At 45.0% G+C, this 20,467-nt stretch overlaps 1 protein-coding gene and 1 long non-coding RNA gene across 9 annotated transcripts in view; one reads left to right on the forward strand and one right to left on the reverse strand.

The window, feature by feature from the left end:
- tmem117 (transmembrane protein 117) overlaps positions 1 to 20,467 on the reverse strand; it is a 476,044-nt gene that overhangs the window by 344,014 nt on the left and 111,563 nt on the right. The window lies entirely within an intron of this gene.
- Positions 4,887 to 18,042, forward strand: LOC140396441 (uncharacterized). 2 transcript variants are annotated; one of them, XR_011936536.1, is made up of 3 exons: positions 4,887 to 5,109; positions 5,757 to 5,984; positions 17,518 to 18,042. It is a non-coding gene; the product is annotated as an uncharacterized lncRNA (long non-coding RNA). The 2 variants fall into 2 exon arrangements; XR_011936537.1 differs by having other exon boundaries at positions 5,814 to 5,984.

The following is a 20,467-nucleotide window of genomic DNA, read 5'->3' on the forward strand; positions in this document are numbered from 1 at the left end:
CCAAGCCCGAACCGAACCTGGGACCCTGGAGCCGCGAAGCAACCGTGCCATCCACAATGCCACCGTGCTGCCCTTAAGAACAAATTAATCTACACTATATCATTCTACCGTAATCCATGTACCTATCCAATAGCTGCTTGAAGGTCCCGAATGTTTCAGACTCAACTACTTCCACAGGCAGTGCATTCAATGCTCCCACTACTCTCTGGGTAAAGAACCTACCTCTGACATCCCCCCTATATCTTCCACCATTCACCTTAAATTTATGTCCCCTTGTAATGGTTTGTTCCACCCAGGGTAAAGGTCTCTGACTGTCTACTCTATCTATTCCCCTGATCATCTTATAAACCTCTATCAAGTCGCCCCTCATCCTTTTCCGTTCTAATGAGAAAAGGCCTAGCACCCTCAACCTTTCCTCGTAAGACATACTCTCCATTCCAGGCAACATCCTGGTAAATCTCCTTTGCACCTTTTCCAAAGCTTCCACATCCTTCCTAAAATGAGGCGACCAGAACTGTACACAGTACTCTAAATGTGGCCTTACCAAAGTTTTGTACAGTTGCATCATCGCCTCACGGCTCTTAAATTCAATCCCTCTGTTAATGAACACGAGCACACCATAGGCCTTCTTCACAGCTCTATCCACTTGAGTGGCAACTTTCAAAGATGTATGAACATAGACCCCAAGAGAAGGGAGTTGCCCCCTTCTCAGTCATTATCTTCACCATTTGCATTCCCTTTGTCTTTTGTCCACGGCATCTTTGTCAATCTTCATCTATCGCTTGCCCTCTATCCAGCCCCAGTGCTCCAAGCGCCCCCTCCATAACCGTATACATCTGATCCTATTTCCAATTTTCTCCAGCCTTGACTCAAAATGTTAGCTCCCTTCTCTCGTCACATATGCTGTCGGTCATGCTGAGATATGCTCTGTTTTTGTTATTCCAGCATCCGCAGTAATTTGCTTTTATTCCCTTCCTATTGATGAGCACCTCTTGTTGAATTGGTGCTCAGAGGCAGACGTGTGCCATCAATCACCTCCTGGACCTGAGGCATACCATAATGGCAGCAAATCCTGCTGCCCAGGCAACCAGATGCCCTGCTCCAGGTTTAAGATGACATAGTGGACCTCAAAGAGGCCAAGCGGGGTAACTCCTTAAGGGACTTGCCCCCATGTCCATCGAGGGCCATCTCTTCCCCTCCCCTCCCAGACCACCCCCACTAACCTCCCCAGAGATCCCCTAAATAGGGAGAACGCCACCGCAGATCCCCTACCTAACGGCACCTCCCCCCACCCTCCCCCCCACCCCACTCCACAGAGAAAAGGAATGAAGGATTATTCCAAAATTTTAAAAGATTGACCAAATTCTTAATAAAATATAGGTTTTATTTTTAATCTCATGCCTACAACTAAGAGAGTCATCTTAGTGCCAAGATAATAATAAAACCTTTCAAAATATGGGCCAGTCACCACTTGCAGATGTGATCTGAACACTAGTGCACTGAATTGAACCAAAATACTTACAAACGTAATGTTAGTATTCCTCTAAAGGGAAAGGTTGGTATCAGCAATGCTTCTAATGCATCAAAATATCTTCAGAATGTAACATGCACATACTAGTAACAGGTGGCACACTAAATTTAACATCTGCTCCATTGCATATAAATTACAGGAGAAAGTACAATTCTGAAACTGTCCCAGCCTTTCCAAGTCATGACAAGTGGATTTTTTTTTTTTTTTAAATAATCATTTTACAGAGGTATTTTTGGTATAGTGACAACAACAAAAGAAACAATATACATGAAACCATAAACATAGTGTAAAAGCCATTTACCTCTCGTACAGGTCCCACCCTGATTGACCCCCTACTCGAATCTAAACTACTCCCCCCACCACCACCCCCCCCCCAACCCCCCCCCCTCCGCCCCCCTTCTGCTGACGATTAATTTTCCGCGAAGAAGTCGGCGAACGGCTGCCACCTCCGGGTGAACCCTAACAGAGACCCTCTCAAGGCGAACTTGATTTTCTCCAAACAGAAAGCTAGCCATGTCCGATAGCCAGGTCTCCGACTTCGGGGGCTTTGAGTCCCTCCATGCTAATAGCATCCGTCTCCGGGCTACCAGGGAAGCAAAGGCCAGAACATCTGCCTCTTTCTCCTCCTGGATTCCCGGGTCTTCTGACACCCCGAAAATCGCCATCTCTGGCATCAGCACCAGCCTTGTTTTTAACACCGTGGACATGACGTCCGCAAACCCCTGCCAAAATCCCCTATGCTTTGGACATGTCCAAAACATGTGGACATGGTTCGCCGGTCCTCCCGCAATTTTTGCACACCTGTCCTCCACCCCAAAGAATCTGCTCATCCGTGCCACTGTGACAAGAGGATTTAGAACACAACATATATACATACTGTTCGAGCCACGTGAGGAGGGGTAATATGTGATTCCCTTATGATAACAAGCCCAACTCTGACCAAAACAGGGCTGTGAATGTAGAAGTATTGATAAATTTAAATGTCATGTTCAACCATTTAGTGATTGCAAGAAATGACTTGAGGCTTTCTTGTGCTTCAAAACAAAAGTGGAGTTAATTTTTATGGAGTTAAAACCCCATCCAATTGAAGATAGCAAAATATTTAAGAAGGTAAACCCGCGCTTCATGACCCACAATCACACAGACAAACATTCAAGATTTAAAAGTTACATCTACACCGTAGATAGTTACTTTTTTTTTTCAAGTTCAATGCTGAAAGTTTTTTTAAAAAGCTGGAGTTCACTATTTGTGTCCTTGTCTGGTCACCGTGGCTGCGACAGAAATGTTTCCAAGTTCTTTTAAATTCCAGGAATTGAGTTGAAGCTCATGAAACTGCAATTCCCTTTTAATGCGTAATCCATCTCCTCCAGAAGTCAATGGGCGGGATTCTCCACTCCCACGCCGAAGTGGCCGCGCCGTCGAGGTTCACGACGGCGCGGAACGGCCCCGGTCCCGACCAATTCAGGCACTAACAATGGGCCAGGATCGGGGCCGTGTCATCTACACCCGGCAGGCCTTGTCGCCCACGTAAAAGCGGCGCCGCATAGATGACGTGGCCGGCGCCGCGCATGCGTGGTTGCCGTCCTCTCCAAGTCCACCCCGCAAGAAGATAGGGGACAGATCTTGCGGGGGCCGCGGAAGGAAGGAGGTCCTCCTTCAGAGAGGATGGCCCAACGATCGGTGGGCACCGATCGTGGGCCACCCCACATTTCAGGTAAAGCCCAGTGCAGGATCCCCCCTCGCCCCCCCCAGCATAAACGCACCACCCACGACTGCAGCGACCAGGTGTGGACGGCGCCGGGGGGAACCCGCCGTTTTGGCCTGGCCGCTCGCCCTATCCGGGCCTCAGAATAGCGGGGGTGCCAGAGAATCGCCATTTTCGGTGTCTCCGGCGATTCTCCGGCCTGCGAAACTCGACTAGGCCGTTCCCGCCACTTGGGAGAATCGCGGGAGGGCGTCGGAACGGCGTCCCCTGAAATTTTGGCGGCCCAGGCGTTTTTCCCAACTGCCGTGGGAATGGAGAATTGCGCCCTATGTGTTTTGCACCCAAGGTTCCTGCTGATGGAAAATTCACTATCTCAGTGCTGGATTTTGAAACTGGAAGAGATCAGAACTTGGGAGGAGAGGAGGGTGCTTCTTCTGTTTTATTGACAGCTTTACCAGACTACTGATGGTTTCTGTCTTTAGCTGCTAGTGCAAAGAGATTTCAAAATGGTTCTTTCAGTCAGATGATATCTCTCTCTCCGTAGTGATTTCTGAAGGGGTTAGTTTGTTTGGTGTCTGAACCGATGGTTGCTCTGGTTTCATGGCCGGAGTGATTAAATTCTGTAGTGAACCAACCATTCACCCCCGAATGTGTCAGTATCCATCTTGATGAGATAGGAAAACATATTTAATTTAACGATGTTCTAGTAGACTTTCTGGCTCCGCTGGAGAGATTTTATAGGAATGTAAATGCTGGGTCCATGACATTTCAGTAATTTCCTTTGAAGTGGTTCTTGACAGCTTCAGGGGTGAAATTCCACGGAAGGATGCTATGGTGTGTCTGAATTGCAACTCAAAGTGAAGCTTTCCAAAAGCTGGTCAACTTGCAATAGCAGATGTTCAATGACTCGATGGGGCGAATGGCCTCCTTCTGAACTGTAAATTCTATGATCTATGACTGTTTGCCACCGCTAGTCAGTGTCCTCTCTGGCCTTTAAAAAGGTATTTTTTAAACAGTTCAGTGTATGTTTGGTCAGCTGGTGAAATTACAAGTTAATATCCCTCCTGCACAAGTGACAATACGCAACATTAGAACCTACAAGGATATCAGGGAGCAAGTAGAGTCTGTTACATTTGAAAGGCAGACCTTTGTTGAATAGAACCTGCCTATATATAGTGGCCCAGCCTCTATCTGTCTGAGAAAGAGAATTTCAAAGAATAACAGCCCTCCTGCGGAAAAAGTTAATCCCAATCTCAAATGGGAGACTCCTTGTTGTGAAACCATGGGTGGGATTCTCCGACCCCGCATCGGGTCGGAGAATCAGCGGGAGGCCGCGCGAATCTACCATGCCGCCCCACCGATTCTCCGGCCCGGATGGCCATAAGAAAAGAGCAGAGTCCCGCTCGAGTGACCAGGGGCCTCTGATGTGGCCTGGCCCGCGATCGGGGCCCACCGATCGGCGGGCCGGCCTCTGTGGCTGGGGGCCTCCTTTCCTATGCGCCAGCCCCTGTAGTCCTGCACCATGTTGCGTCGGGGCCGGCGCGTTGAAGGAGACCACAAGTCCTCGTTGGCGCCGGCGCAACTGCGCATGCGTGGATCCCGCGGCACACAGTTTGTGCCGGGATCTGCAGCTGGAGCGGCACAAACCGCTCCAGTGCCGTGCTGGCCCCCAGTAGGGGCCAGAATTAGTCGTGGGAGCGGCCCGTTCATGCCATCGTAAAACACGACGGCATTTACAGTGGAGTGGACACTCTGCCGCGGGATGGGAGAATCCCGCCCCATGCCTCCCGAGTTCAAGATCACCCCCGATTCCACAGTTAGGATGACTGCAGACATCAACAAAGAGATGAGTGGCAGAGTGACTAAAACAAAAGTAAGGGAAGGAACAATAACAACGATATATTTGTCACTTTTTGCAATGGATTTTATTCCACTTAAATTTTGTATTTAATATTATTTTTAATAACTACATTTCTGGCCATTTTATGCTGCTGGCTGTATTGTCCAACAGCTGGTATTGATAAGGGGACTCTTAAATAAGCTGGTCTCATTGAAATTTGATTGGTTTAAGAGGCAGTGATGATACAGCAACCATCAAGACATGGCCCCAAAAGGCAATTGCCAGCAGACACCACATCTTGGGGTTAACACAGCAAGGTACATGGAGGGCTCGGGGTTATATTCTATTGTGGAAGCGACATAGGGATGATGAATCCAAGCGCACAAAGGTGCAGGAGAAAAAAGACTCATTGCCAATTGCTTCCCACACATAGACGCAGCTTTAAGATTATGAGTTAGATCTACTGGATTGCTTAAGTATTCATTGGGGACTTGTACAGGCAAGAATAAATACCGTCTATTTCATAAAGATTTCCAATGTTTTGTTTTTAGGTTTGAATAGTCAAAGTATACATTGGGGACTTGTATAGACAAAAATAACATATCCATCTATTTCATAAAGATTTCCAATGTTCTATTTTATTGATTGTATAGTCACTATGCTCGCGCATCCTTTTTCAGATTAAATAGGGGACGGATTTGGTCCATATCAGTGGAATCATGGTCTTTCGTTCACAGAATTTACAGTGCTGCCAGAATCCCGGAATTGTGAAATATTTCAAATGCCAAGAGCAACCGTCTCCCTAGGTCAGGACCTAAGAGAACAGCTCAGGTGCACAGATGAAGAAAATGTCTCAAAGCTCTAGACCGCGGAAAACTCGGAATCTTTGAGGGCAGCACTTTACTGAGGTAAGGAATGCATTTGACAATGAATGCTCCATGGTTAAAAAGTGCCATTGCTTATTATAATGGCAGAGACAATTATATTGCAACACTACAGACTTTGTAGTTAGTGATTTGTAGTTAGTGATTTCCTATGCCAATTGTCATGCCAACTTTCTTTAGATTGAACAGGTACAAAATACAATTTAAGTAATTAAATGTACAAAAGAATTGTGCAGATGCAAATAAATATAAACACTAGCTTTGGTTATGAGGATACAGTGGACTAGAAATAATACTTGGTCGCTTTATTGTGGAGCTTGTGGTCCAGTGAGAACACATTCTGTTACGAGGGCAATTCAAAGGAAGTATTCAGCTCACAATTTATACGTATGCTTTCTCCAAGTTTTGATTAGTCCACACATTTGAGTGCAAATGAACATTATTGTTGCAGTACAGCCTTTAATAATGCTGCAGATGATCTTCGTGCAAATACAATTCGAATGAGGAAACGCTTTCATGGGAATCTTTGTTCCGAGGAAACTGCAAGGTTCACAAACAAGAGGAAACAGTGACACGAGGAAACACTTCTTGTTTTTACACGTCCAGTGGTTAGGATCAGATACATTGCAGAGGTGGTGGATTCACTTGTGATTCTTAAACAGTAGTAGGATAAGTATCTGAAGTGAAAATAATTGCAGGGCTGTTCGGCAAGGGAGTGGAGCTTGCTATCAGAGATGATGTGCAGACGTCGGCGCTTTACTGCGATGGGCACAGTAAGAAGTCTCTCAATACCAGACCTCACCTGTTGAAGGAGCAGCACTCCGAAAGCTTGTGATTTCAAATAAGCCTGTTGGATTTTGAGAGACTTCTTACTGTGCTCATCAGAGAGGCAAGAAGCATGAGCAGGACAAGCTGAATGGTCTTCTCTCTCAACTGGCGTACACGGCAACCTTGGTCCGAAGTTGTTCAACTCATTATGAATTCCATTGGCTGATAATTGAAGATGCTTATCTGTGGAATATTGGTCCCCAGTTTTCTCTATTCCTATCCCTAAGAGGACTGGTAGGTTTAGTTCAGATCCAATACTGTAATTTCAGAGAGAATTCAGAGAATTTACAGTGCAGAAAGAGGCCATTCGGCCCATCGAGTCTGCAGCGGCTCTTGGAAAGAGCACCCTACCCAAGGTCAACACCTCCACCCTATCCCCATAACCCAGTAACCCCACCCAACACTAAGGGCAATTTTGGACACCAAGGGCAATTTATCATGGCCAACCCACCTAACCTGCACATCTTTGGACTGTGGGAGGAAACCGGAGCACCCGGAGGAAACCCATGCACACACGGGGAGGATGTGCAGACTCCGCACAGACAGTGCCCAAGCCGGAATCGAACCTGGGACCGTGGAGCTGTGAAGCAATTGTGCTATCCACAATGCTACCGTGCTGCTGATTCCGGGGAACCATAAATTTGGAACAAAGCTGATTAAAGTGCACCGTCTTCATTTTTTTTTTTTTTTAAACTTTGTGAGGTGGACCAAGACCCACAGTTCATATTCAAATGTGACTTATATTGACAATCTATGACTTGTTATTATACGTGTCGGAACCGAGTGTGTCAATAGGGGGAGTACTGAAGCTGCTTCGGGTGTTTGGGTCTTTCTCGGGGTACAAATTAAATCTAGACAAGAGTGAATATTTTGTGGTGTCTCGGCAAGAAGTGGGGCAAGGGTGGGGGGGCTGCCATTCCATACAGCAGGGACTCACTTTAGATACCGGAGGGTGCAGGCTGCTTGGGTTTGGGGGGGGATCCGTGGGTACAACATTCCTAGTCTGGTGGGGAGGGTGAAAGCTGATCTGGCAAGGTGGGATGGTCTCCCTCCGTCACTGGCGGGTCGGGTACAGGCGGTTAAAATGAATGTGCTGCTGCGGTTCCTGTTTATTTTCCAATGCCTGTCGATTTTCCTGCCAAAGGCATTTTTTAGACAGATTGAAGGGATGATTACCTCGTTCATATGGGGAAGTAAGATGGCCAGAATTAGAAAGGTGCTACTACAGAGAGGAAGGCAGGCAGGGGGTTTGGGTCTTCCAAACCTGATGTATTATTACTGGGCGGCGAATGTGGGGAAGGTACGGAGCTGGGTCAGAGGGGTTGACTCCCAATAGGTTAGAATGGAGGAGAGTTTGTGGAGGGGGTCGGGATTGAAGGCGCTAGCAACAGCGCCGCTCCCGGTGGCCCCGGGGAGATACTCAGGGAGTCCGGTAGTAATAGCTTCGTTGAGAATTTGGGGGCAGTTTCGACAGCACTTTGGGTTGGGGGCAGGGTCAAGGGAAATGCTGATTCCAGGGAACCATAGATTTGAGCCAGGGAAGTGGGATGGAAATTTTCGGAGATGGGAGGAGAAAGGAATTAGGACACTAAAAGATTTGTTTCTTGGGAGTCGGTTTGCAGGATTGAAGGAGCTAGGAGCAAAGTATGGGCTGGAGCAGGGGGAAATGTTTAGATACATGCAGGTTCGAGAATTTGCCAGAAAGGAGATACAGAGCTTCCTGGTGGAGCCGGCTTCCACATTGTTGAAGGAGATGCTGATGACACAGGGACTGGAGAAGGGGGCAGGACACGGGGACTGGAGAAGGGGGCAGGACACGGGGACTGGAGAAGGGGGCAGGACACGGGGACTGGAGAAGGGGGCAGGATCGGTGGTTTACTGGGCTATTTTGGAGGAGGGGAAGGCACCACTGGAAGGGATCAAGGCAAAGTGGGAGGAAGAGTTGGGAGAGGGTATGGTGGAGGGGTTCTGGTGTGAGGTGCTCCGGAGGGTGAATGCCTCCACCTTGTGTGTGAGGTTGGGGCTGATACAGCTGAAGGTGGTGTATAGAGCACACCTTACAAGAGCGAGGATGAGCCAGCTCTTTGATGCGGTAGACGATATGTGTGAATGTTGCGGGGAGGACCCGCAAACCAGGTTCATATGTTTTGGTCCTGTCCAAAGCTGGAGGATTTACTGGAAGGAGGTTTTTAGGGTAATCTCTAAATTGGTGCACATTAAACTGGACCCGGGACCTCGAGAGTCCATATTCGGGGTGCCGGATGGGATCATTGTTATTGATTTGGGGATTGGCATTGCAATCGTTACTGATTATTGTTTATTGTTGGGTGCAAATATGGGAGAAAATGTGAAAAAGGCGAATAAAAATATATATTTTTTTAAATTAACAATCAATATGTTTGTACTCAATAAAGAAATTGGAAGAAAATTATTGATCTATTCTGAGGCCCTCTGCAGCACGTTTAGTCATGTGTCACATAAATGGATGGCAACCCACTCTGCTGCCAAGCATTAACAAAGTCTTCAATCTCAGAATTATTTCAGGCTCAGATCAACTCCGTTCAACTCCAAGGTTACAATCAATTCGTGAAGATTCCCAATATGTTACGGTAATATCCCAGCCTTGTGAGGGAATCATGGTTCACAAAAGAGGTTGAATGTCTTGTCAAGGAGGAAAAAGGAAGAGTATGTAAGGATGAGAAAACAAGGTTCAGTAGGGTCGCTTGAGGGTTACAAGGTAGCAAGGAATGAGCTGAAAAAAGGGCTTAGGAGAGCTAGGAGGGGGCATGAGAAGTCCTTGGCGGTTCGGATCACGGAAAACCCCAAGGTTTTTTATTCTTATGTGAGAAATAAAAGAATGATCATGGTGAGGGTAGGGCCAGTAGTGGGAACTTGTGCATGGAGTCAGAAGAAATAGGAGAGGCGTTGAATGAATACTTTTCTTCAGTGTTCACAAAGGAGAGGGGCCATGTTTTTGAGGATGAGAGTGAGATTCTGGCGGGTAGGCTGGAGGAAGTAAATGTTCTGAGGAAGGATGTATTAGCAATTTTGAAAAACCTGAGGGTCAACAAGTCTCCTGGGCCAGATCGGATATACCCAAGGATTCTTTGGGAGGCAAGGGATGAGATTGCAGAGCCTTTGGCTTGGATCTTTGGGTCCTCGCTGTCCACGGGGATAGTGCCAGAGGACTGGAGAGTGGCGAATGTTGTTCCTCTGTTCAAGAAAGGGAATAGGAATGACCCTGGTAATTATAGACCAGTTAGTCTTACTTCGGTGGTCGGGAAGATAATGGAAAAGGTCCTGAAGGATAGGATTTATGACCATTTGGAAAGATGCAGCTTAATCCGGGATAGTCAACATGGATTCGTGAAGGGTAAGTCTTGCCTCACAAATTTGATTGAATTCTTTAAGGAGGTAACCTAGTGTGTAGATGAAGGTAGAGCAGTTGATGTTGTATACATGGATTTTAGTAAGGCGTTTGATAAGGTTCCCCATGGTCGGCTCATGAAGAAAGTAAGGAGGTGTGGGACAGAGGGAAATTTGGCCAATTGGATAAGTATCACATAGAAGACAGAGGGTGGTGGTGGATGGAAAATTTTCAGGTTGGAGACCAGTTAACAGCCGTGTACCACAGGGATCAGTGCTGGGTCCTCTGCTATTTGTGATTTCTATCAATGACTTGGAGGAGGGGGCTGAAGGGTAGGTCAGTAGATTTGCTGATAACACCAAGATTGGTGGAGTAGTGGATTTGGTAGAGTAGTGGTTGAGGTGGAGGGCTGTTGTAGGCTGCAAAGAGACTAAGATATATTGCAGAGCTGGGCCAAAAAATGGCAGATGGAGTTTAACCCTGATAAGTGCGAGGTGATTCATTTTGTTAGAAAAAAATGGAGTGCGGATTACAGGGTCAACAGCAGGGTTCTGAAGAATGTGGAGGAACAGAGAGATCTTGGGGTTCATGTCCACAGATCTCTGAAGGTTGCCCACTCGTGGATAGAGCCGTGAAGAAGGCTTATAGTGTGTTAGCGTTTATTAACAGGGGGCTTGAGTTTAAGGGCCGCAGGGTTATGCTGCAACTATACATGACCCTGGTGAGACCACATTTGGAGTATTGTGCGCAGTTCTGGTCACCACATTATAGGAAGGATGTGGAAGCATTGGAAAGGGTGCAAAGGAGATTTACGAGGATGCTGCCTGGTTTGCAGGATAGGTCTTATGAGGAAAGGTTGAGGGAGCTAGGGCTTTTATCTTTGGAGCGGGGGAGGATGAGAGGCGACTTAATAGAGGTTTATAAGATAATGAGGGGGATAGATAGAGTGGACGTTCAGAGACTATTTCCTCGGGTGGATGTAGCTGTTACAAGGGGGCATAACTGTAAGATTCAGAGGGATGTCCGAGGTAGATTTTTTACTCAGAGAGTGGTTAGGGTGTGGAATGGACTGCGGCTGTGACAGTGGAGTCGGACACTTTAGGAACTTTCAAGCGGTTATTGGATAGGCACATGGAGCACACCAGAATAACGGAGTGGGATAGCTTGATCTTGGTTTCGGACAATGCTCGGCACAACATCGAGGGCCAAAGGGCCTGTTCTGTGCTGTACTGTTCTATGTTCTATGTAGGTGGAAAGTTGACCTGGTATATGTCATCTCAGGGCGGCATGGTGGCACAGTGGTTAGCACTGCTGCCTCACAACGCCAAGGACACAGGTTTGATCCTGGCCCGGGTCACTGTCCATGTGGAGTTTGTACATTCTCTCAGTGTCTGCGTGGATATCACCCCCACAACCCAAAGATGTGCAGGGTAATGTATTGGCCATGCTAAATTGTCCCTTAATTGGAAGAAAACGAATTGGGTACTAAATTTTAAGAAAAATTCATCTCAAACAAATTGGCATGGGAAGTCAATGCAGCCTTGCCAGCACCTCATTTCCCCAATAGAATGCTATTTATACCAGTGCCAATTAATGACTCTTATAGAGCTAACAAACTCAATAAAGTCCTGTGCACATGCACACACAATATAGCAACATTCCGGTGACCATGACCCACAGTATTGCAGCCATCTGCAAACCACTTTCACAACAGTTTACGTACCAGATTTTCCACATGTTCATTTTGCTTAATTATTTCACATAAGCAAGTATGATAGTTAATTTGGTGTCTTGTGAGCGATAACCAATAATATTCACTGAAGAAACAACTTACACAAATTTAGAAACATGAAATTCAAAGATAATAAAGTTGAAATCCAAAGAATTGAAAAGTATTTTTCTGAAAAAACATTCTTTGCTAATGTTATAGCAATTGGCAAGTGTAACTGATTCATAACATGGGAGCAATAGACAGTAAGGTACTCCTATTTCTTCCACTTCTATGAAAACATATCTAATTAAATAATGCAATGTTCAGTGAGTTTTAAAGTACAATTTATTTGCAAATTGTCGCTTGATATCAAATGGTGAGATTAAACATTTAGTGGAGTAAAAATATGTATATTTAATGTGCATGTCAAATAATTAAATTTGCTTTTCACGCTTGTATGGACTGTGACAATTATTTCGGGGAACAAAACAATTCTTTGTTTACTAAATACCCTGGAGAATTTTTCAGAATATTTGGAACATAGGAACAGGAGTAGGCCTTTCAGTCCAAGTCATTCATGAATAATATGAATAATTGAGGTCCAACACAGATCCCTGTGGTATACCACTAGTCACCGCTGGCTAATCAGAGTATTTACCCATTACCCCCACTCCCCTGCCACTCAACCAATTTCCCAACCATGTCAATAATTTGCTCTCAACTCCATGGGCGTCCATCTTAGTTGACAGTCTCGTGTGGGACTTGATCAGATGCTTTCTGGAAGTCCATATATATGACATTCATAGGAATTCCCCTTTCCACTACCTTAGTCACCTCTTCAAAATAATTCAAAAAATTCAATAAAATTAGTCAGCCATGACCTTCCCTTCACGAATCCATCCTGGCTCTCCCTGATCAACTGAAATTGTGTGAGCTGTTCGGCTACCCATCCCTGATTATGGTCTTCAGCAATTTCCCCCGCCACAGATGTTAGGCTAACCGGTCTGTAGTTCCCTGGTTTCCCCCTTTCATCCTTCTTAAAAAGTGGAGTGACATGTGCAATTTTCCAATCCAGAGGGACTTTACCTGAATCTAGGGAACTCTGAACGATTATACTTAGGGCAGCTACAATGTGCTCCCGCCCTTTCTTTAACACCGTCGGTTGTAAACCATCAAATCCCGGGGATTTGGCACTCTTTAGTTCTATTCATTTCCTAGTTTCGGATGCTGTACTTACGTTAATTGTATTAAGTCCCTGGGATTTTCACAGTAACTTCATTGCAGGGTTAATATCAGCCCACTTGTGACACTAATAAAGATTATTGACTGCTAATTTTTTTTAGGTCTTCCAGCAAGTTATCCTCCTTTTCAACTGTAAATACTGAGGCAAAGTAATTGTTCAACATGTCTGCCATTTCCCCATTATCACTGATAATATCTCAATTTTCAGCTTTTAGTGGGCCTACATTGCTCCTGACCACCCACTTTCCTGTTAAAGTCAGCCTTACCCAAGTCTAAAATTCTAGAATCTGAATTTTGCTTTTCACTTACAAACGCTACACTGCAATCAACTTGATGTTAAATTTGGTTACGGCGATTGATTGTTCAAAATCTCATTCCAGGAAGGGGAGAAAAACGATTTCAAACCTCTTCTGCTTTTAGAATAAGTGTGTATTTAGCTTTCCCAACAAGCAAGAGTGAATAAATAACTACAACACAGCATTGAACGATTAAATGTTCTGAACTTAATCTGTGAACTGTATAGATATCACTAATTTCCACCAGTGCAGCATAGTAAGGAGCTACAAATTGCTATGTATATCCAGGACTACAAGATGAAAATTGCAGGCATTCTTGTTCCTGACCTGTACCTGTGATTCTGCTAGAGGTACAGATGTGTAGACATTGGGTTGAGAATAAGGGGCGAGATTCTCCGACCCCCCCGTCGGGTCGGAGAATCGCCGGGGGCTGCCGTGAATCCCTCCCCCGCCGGTTGCCGAATTCTCCACCACCGGATATTCGGCGGGGGTGGGATTCGCGGGCGGGCTCCGGGGTCCTTTGGGGGGGGGGGGGGGAGGGCGCGGAGCGATCTGGCCCCGGGGGGTTCCCCCACGGTGGCCTGGCCCGCGATCGGGGCCCACCGATCCGCGGGGGGGGCCTGTGCCGTGGGGGGCACTCTTTTCATTCCGCCTTCGCCACGGTCTCTGCCGTGGCGGAGGCGGAAGAGACTCCCTCCACTGCGCATGCACGGGAATGCTGTCAGCGGCCGCTCCCGCGCATGCGCCGCCCGGAGATGTCATTTCCGCGCCAGCTGGCAGGGCACCAAAGGCCTTTTCCGCCAGCTGGCGGGGCGGAAATTCGTCCGGCACGGGCCTAGCCCCTTAAGGTTGGGGCTCGGCCCCCAAAGATGCGGAGCATTCCACACCTTTGGGGCAGCGCGATGCCAGACTAATTTGCGCCGTTTTGGGCGCCAGACGGCAGACATCGCGCCGTTTCCGGAGAATTTCGCCCCAGATCTTCTATTGTTTTGAAGAGCCCTGTCCCTCACACCATGGTCAATGTTCCATGAAGAATATTATTCTATCCTACCAGGAATGAGTGCTTTCAGAAAAAAAATCATAAGAATTACTCAGCACAAAAGAGACTACTCAGCCTGTGCATCTCCCAACTCTTGAACGTGTTCAATTAGCCCAATAGCCTAGCTCTTTTGCCATATTCTGCAGATCTTTCTCCCTTCCAATCATTTATTTAATTCTCTTTCTGAAAAGTTGAATCTGCTTCCACCATCCTTTAGGTAGTACGGCTGGGATTTTACCAGCACTCAGGAGACAAGCTTGGAGGCAGGACTGCTGGAGAATAGCAGTGAAAGGATTCAGGGGTAAAGCCCGACAGCTTCCCGCCACCAGGAGATATTTTGAGAGTTGGGAACTGCAGCAGCTTGGCTGCCAGGACGCCAGTGGCCAATTTATCCAATTAACTGGCATTTAGCAGCCATTTTAAGCTCCCATCAGAACGGGAACAGCTCCCTGTCACACCCCCACTCCGCTGTTACTTGAACATACAAAAAAAACAATTGTTTGCTATTGAAAAGTAAATTCTACGCGATTACTGACAAATTTACGAAGCAAGCTTTTATTTTCAAACATTTATTGGGCAACACCAACATCTTTTTTTCAAAAAAATTTAGAGTACTCAATTTGTTTTTCCAATTAAGGGGCAATTTAGTGTGGCCAATCCACCTACCTGGCACATCTTTGGGTTGTGGGGGTGAGACCCACGCAGACATGAGGAGAATGTGCAAACTCCACACGGACAGTGACCCGGGGCCGAGATCGAACTCAGGTCCTCGGCGGCGTGAGGCAGAAGTGCTAAACGCTGCACCACCGTGCCGCTCCACGTCCAACATCGTTGAGAGACAAGGTAGACTTCTATCATTCAAGCTGATGTTTCAACGTGAAACTCTTAATTCCAGCTGACTGGTTTATTTCAAAAAACACTTCTGTAATTATAAAAAAATTTGAAAAATGTCCAAAAGATTTATTTTGGAAGAAAGGAGTTCCTCCAAAATATTTACGAGATACTCCTCAGTCCCAAATGCCATTCGTGGCCAAGAAACGGTGAGGGATGAGGAATACTTTTCACTGTACCTCGGTACACGTGACAATAAAACAAATCCAATCCAATCCAATCTAATCTGCATCAATATCTTGCGCATAACACTGGAAAGTATCTTGTGCATAACACTGGAAAATGCAAGGATATAAATAAAGTGGTTCCATCCATAAGGTTTACAGAACAATGGAATTAAATTGAATTTTCAGCACAGAAACAGGTCACTCAGCAAAACTGTCCTCGTCCCACCCTATATCATTGAGCTTCATCAACACAACTTCTCCTGCTTTCTCCCTCACTTTTCTAGCTACCCCTTTGATGCACTACCTGGAGGAAAGAAATTCCCTTTGCTGCAATACACCTTGAAGTAAATATTAGATGGAATCTTTTGGTCCCCCGCTCTCCATGGAGTTTCCTGTTGTTTGCACCTTCCGTCGCCAGGGAACCAGTGGCGGAGGGGGACTTCGCCGTCAGAGGGACAGAAGATCCTACCAGCGGGAACGTCTGGAAAACCACACCCACTCGTCCATGTTTTACAATATTAGGATGAACCAAATGCTAAAAATCCAATTGAAGAAGTTATATCCCACAGTCACACTCCTGACAATGCAGAGCTAGAAATCGCAAACAGCAACATTAATGAATTTGTATGACATTCCTCTGTCCATTATTTTAATGAAGTAATGCCTTCATTAAAAAGAATGAGGATTATCTGAAAGCATTAATCACTCACACGATTAATATCACTGACAGTAATTTCCAACCTCCTAAACTCCTACCCGCCAACCCCCACCACTAGAACTTATTACATTGCAGATAAGGGAGCTCATCTAATTCAGCTAATATAGCTAACTAAACATTCTTCCAAGATTTAACATTTATTAAGCAGCATCTGAAAAATTTACAACTGCATCTGTGCAGATTCAGATTGATATGCTACATGTGAAGTGTGATCTGAAAAAGCTAAACTATCGACAATATTAAAGGTATCAGCCTCAGGATCAGCCTGGTCAAATACAAAAGATCCTTCTCGTCAAAGGAATGGACATCATTCTCATGAGAAAGCATTTTGCAGACAGCCACATCTCTCAATTTCTGACTATATCAATGATTTCATACAAATTATGTAACTATGAAGTTAAATTTAATGCACAAGGTGTTGAATGCACACAATACGCAAACTATCTGGGAAATCCCATTCAAGCATTCCGCTGGCAATGTGCAAAGTGCTCTGGAGAATGATGTTCTTCATATGCCCCAGCAGCTCGAGGCACTGCAGTCTGTCAATACATTCTAGTGGCACTCACACAATGTTAGAATGACCTTCTTCATTTCAACTCATCAGGAGATAGCGGTCAAGAGATTCAACTGTCAGCTCTAACAGTCGTTTGGGTATAACAGTAAACAGATTATAAGAGGATGTTTGGAAACAATTACAGGAGCGTCCAAAGGAATTAAATTGAATCAGAGAATAACTCATGCAGGCTTCAAATCTGTAACACAGAGCTTCATTTCATACTGATATTATGATCATGTCCTGATGTCACTATAAAGAATGTTCTGCTCTTTCACAAATTTCCTTGCTCCTAACATAAAAATGATTTGCCGCTCATTCATATTCTGGTAGCACAGTGGTTAACACGGTTGCTTCACAGCGCCAGGGACCTGGGTTCGATTCCCGGCTTGGATCACTGTCTGTGCAGAGACTGCACGTTCTCCCCGTGTCTGTGTGGGTTTCCTCCGGGTGCTCCGGTTTCCTCCCACAAGTCCGGAAAGACGTGCTGCTAGGTGAATTGGGCTCTGAATTCCATCTCCGTGTACCCGAACAAGCGCCGGGATGTGCTGACTGGGGGATTTTCAGTAACATTATTGCAGTGTTAATGTAAGCCTACATGAGACACTAATAAAGATTATTATTCCCTCTAAATATTTTAACTGCATGTTATTCAAAATGTGCACATGCACATAAAGTAATACTGAATTGTGGTATCAATATTAACAAGAATCATTGAGAAATTAATGTTATATTCACTTTACAGAGATGACAAAGATGACCGAGAACATGTCTTACCATTTGAACTATTGCAGAAATGACAAGGCACTGGGATGGTACTGCAATATGCTGACTACGCTGTGTTGCTGCTGCCTGGTCCTGGGATTTATCGGAAACATGGCTGCACTTCTAAGTTATATCTACTACATAAAATCATGGACTCGTAGCAATAGATTTTTATTCAATCTAATACTGTGAGACCTAGCATGGATCTTCACTGCTCCATTTTCTATCTACTTGCATTCTTACAAATTGCATGGGTACTGCATGTCAGTCTTCTGCCATATTAAAAGTTTTGTTTTCTGTATGAATCTATATGGTTGCATTCTCTTTCTCACACTCAGCAGTGTTGATCGCTACACAAGTGTAGTTCACCCCATTCCATCTCTGAGCTGGTGGACAATGAGAAAGGTAAAAGGTATTTTGGCCTGTGTATGGACCCTTGTGGTAACTGAATCTCTCGCGGGCTTTTTCTACTTTGAAAATTTGGAATAAACGACAAATACAACTGTTTGCGTAGTTACGATTCAAGATCCCTTGGGTTACTTTATTTCATTTTGCACATTCAGGTTATTCCTTGGATTCATCTTTCCAATCTCCATTCTCCTGACTTGCTATTATAGAACATGTGGAGCAATCAGAAAGTTCAGTCACAACCAGCAAAGACGTCGGAAATCAACAAAATCGTTGCTGCTGGTGTCTACAGCGATGGTTGTTCTGGTCATTTCCTTTGTTCCGTATCAAATTATGTCTTTCGTAATGATCATTGCACGATTGAATCACCAGCTAACGCCTGAAAATATCAATCTCTTTCTTGCTGTTTATGAACTGACCGAAATCATCTGCAGTGTCAATGCCTGTCTGGACCCAATCCTCTGCATCCTAGCCAATGAAGAGATGCAACGAAGAATTAAAACCATGAAACACAATGTTCCACAGATTTGTATTTGTTTTCATTCTCAATTAGGATCATGGAAGCACAACGAGATTAAGTTTTCATGGCATGCAAACGTTAGGGGTTTAATAGTCCCACTATAATTTATGCAGCCTGGGGGTGGCACGGTGGTTAGCACTGCTGCCTCAGTGCCGAGCACACGTGTTCGATCCCGGCCCCAGGTCACTGTCCATGTGGAGTTTGCACCTTCTCTGTCCGTGTGGAGTTTGCACATTCTCCCAGTGACTGCGTGGGTCTCACCCCCACAATCCAAAGATGTGCAAAGTAGGTGGATTGGCCATGCTAAATTGCCCCTTAATTGGAAAAGAAAGAATTGGGTACTCTAAATTTATTTTAACAATATATATATATATATATATATATATATATAATATATATATATATAATTTATGCAGCCTATGTTTTAATTTCCATTCTTTACTTAAGGACAGAAACACAAAACTGAAAAAGGGATAGTTGGTAACTTCAGAGTGAACTAATTGTTCCCTATTCATGAGTTTGATTAAACAGCTCGCAACATCTTTTGCTATCGAGAGCAACACTGTACGATCTTCACGCTGTTCAAAGTGAAGGATCTCCGAAAACTTGATCATAGTGTAAATGCAGCTCAAATCCAGATTGAGGACTTGATTTGACATTATAGTGCAGAATAAGACTCTCTGAAAAAGGGAATCTCATTTCAATTTATTAAGGAGTCAGGTCTGGTCTTAATGAGAGTGGCATTGTACAATATCATTGCCAGCGCAAAAGAAAAATTCTTTACTCGTAGTTTAAAGGCACTAATCATTCACAAATTAGTTACACATCTATTTCAACATTGCAGCCGGAATTCTCCAGCCGTTTGCTGGCGGCGGGATTCTCTGTTCCCGTCGGGAATGCACACCGCTTGTAGGTTTCCCAACAGAGTGGAGTGGCTTCAATGGGAAATCCCATTGACAATGGTGGGAGCAGAGAAGCTCGCTGCCAGCGAACTGCGCGCCATCTCTCACCACCGAAAAACATGCAGCTCGGAGGCCAAAGAATCCTGCCCTGTATCTGAAGTTTAAAAGCGATGAAGGACATTGGGGGACAATTTTGAGCCCGCGTTCAGAAAACAAGATTCTCACCACCGAGATTGTGTTTCCTAATTTTCCACGCCGTTCGTCCATGATGTAAACAGGCTCCCGCTCAGAGACGGCAAGAATCTCATTTCAATATATTTTAATAAATTTATATCTCACTATAGGGCTTATCCGGAATGCCCCCCCCCCCTCCTCTCCCTCACTGAATATTCATACTTGGCCAATGTGACATTCACAACAGGCTTTTTTAAAAAATTGATGTGTTGTTTTTTTTAAATTGATGCTGGAGATCTGAAATGAAAACAAAGTGCTGGATAAACTCAGTAAGTCTGGCAGCATCTGTGGAGAGAGAAACAGCGTTAACTTTTGAGTTGAGTATGACTTGCCTTCCAAAAACCCCTGCCTTCTCTAAACTATCTACATAATTGAACTCCCTCAATTCTTGAACCATTCTTGTGAATCTTGTTTGCATTCTTTCTAATCCCTTCATTCTAATCCTTTCAGACCCTTCCTAATGTCTGGTGCCCAGAGCTGGACAATACTGCAGTTGAGGCCAGACCATTGTTTTATACAGGTTTATCATAATGTCCTTGCTTTTGTTTTCTATGCTCCTATTTATAAAGTCCAGGACCCTGTGTGTTTTATTTTCAACTTCTCTCTCAACCTGCCCTGTCACTTTCAATGACTCGTGCGTACTACCCCCAGGTCCATCTGCTCCTGCACCAGTTTTAGAATTGTGCCCTTTATTTCGTATTGCCTACTGCATATTGGAAGATTACTTTACAGGGAGATGGTGGAGTAATGGTAATGTGACTGGACTAGTAATATAAAGGCCCAAGCTAGGCCCCCTTGGGTTCAAATCCCACCATGGCAGCTAGCATAATCCAAATTAAATTAATGAAATCTGTAATTGAAAGTTA

Source organism: Scyliorhinus torazame, chromosome 19 (genome assembly GCF_047496885.1).
Source record: "Scyliorhinus torazame isolate Kashiwa2021f chromosome 19, sScyTor2.1, whole genome shotgun sequence".
Lineage (NCBI taxonomy): Eukaryota > Metazoa > Chordata > Chondrichthyes > Carcharhiniformes > Scyliorhinidae > Scyliorhinus > Scyliorhinus torazame.